The sequence below is a fragment of the Crocuta crocuta genome, unplaced genomic scaffold, assembly GCF_008692635.1.
Source record: "Crocuta crocuta isolate KB4526 unplaced genomic scaffold, BGI_CrCroc_1.0 scaffold130, whole genome shotgun sequence".
Lineage (NCBI taxonomy): Eukaryota > Metazoa > Chordata > Mammalia > Carnivora > Hyaenidae > Crocuta > Crocuta crocuta.
In genome coordinates, this window is record NW_027527920.1 from 4,477,281 (window position 1) to 4,478,569 (window position 1,289).

A 1,289-nucleotide genomic window follows, 5' to 3' on the forward strand; every position below is an offset into this window, starting at 1 on the left:
ATTTCGCTGCGAGAGCGGGCTGGGGGGGCCGGGGGCGAGCTCTCGGTTTCCCGGCCGCCCCCCGCTCGGGCTTGGCTCCCCCCTCTCCCGCACCTCCCCGGCCGGAGCTCTCGGCGCTTCCACGCTCTCGGAATCACGACCCCTCCCTGCCATGTATCCGCAAGGCAGACATCCGGTGAGTAATTGCAACTCGGTTTATTTAAGCATCTATCATGGCAGGGTAAACGAGGCAGTTTATCTGGCACCTCCATTTTGCTTGTTGCTACCTTTATGGTGTGTGTGTGTGCGTGTGTGTGTGTGTGTGTGCGCGCGCGCGCGCGCTCACACAAAGGGGACGGGGATGGTGGGGGCGCCGTTGAGAGAGGAGGTTAATTCCGCCCGAGTGGCGTGGGGGGCTGCCTGTGTTCCAGTGAAACNCTAGTGCCGGTCTTACTTGGGAATGGGAGCCCCTTCGTGCAAGGCTTGAGCCCCGCCGCCAATGGGGAGGGATTGGGGCGCCCCCCCACCCCACCCCGTCGGGCAGCTGAGAAACTTGCTGGGAAGGTTCTGGGCTGTGAGGGTGGCCTCCCGGGTTGGGCGGGGGGAGGCGGAGGAAGCCGCGGAGGGGCTAGGGCCGCCAGGAGCCCTGTCTGACGCCCCCGCCCCCTCCCCTGTCTCGTCCTCGCGGGCTCCAGGCTCCCCATCAACCCGGGCAGCCGGGATTTAAATTCACGGTGGCTGAGTCTTGTGACAGGATCAAAGACGAATTCCAGTTCCTGCAAGCTCAATATCACAGGTAAGGCCGGTGGGGGCCGCCCCGGAGCCGGCGGGCAGGGGCGGCCCCGCAGCTGCNCTGCTTTGCAGCCCTGGGATCTAGCCAGAATGGGACAGCAGCCCTCTCCGCCTATCCCCTGCCCTCCCCCTTCAGTCCCCAGGGTTTTGTGAGCCTGGAGGAGCCTTTTAAAGCCCTCCGCCTCCACTCCCCTCCCTCCTCAGGGATACCCCCAGCTGAGAATCCGGGTAGGTCAGCCTCGGCCCTGTAGGTAGACTCTCTTCCCTTTCCCGGCGTTGTTGCCGGTGAGTTTCCATTTTCTGCCTGTTGAGAGGACATGGGAGGCACTTAAGCGCCCTCCCTGCACTGCTTTCCACATAAGAGGCCTTTGACACATTGCTAAATAACTCTCAGAGGACAAGAGGGTCCCAGTGTACACAGGATTCCCTGTTGAACCCGAACCTTGTATAAACAGGATATATGGCATACTCGGTGCTGGAGGGAGGGAGGGCTCGGCTCCTCTTACCACTGCGCATAC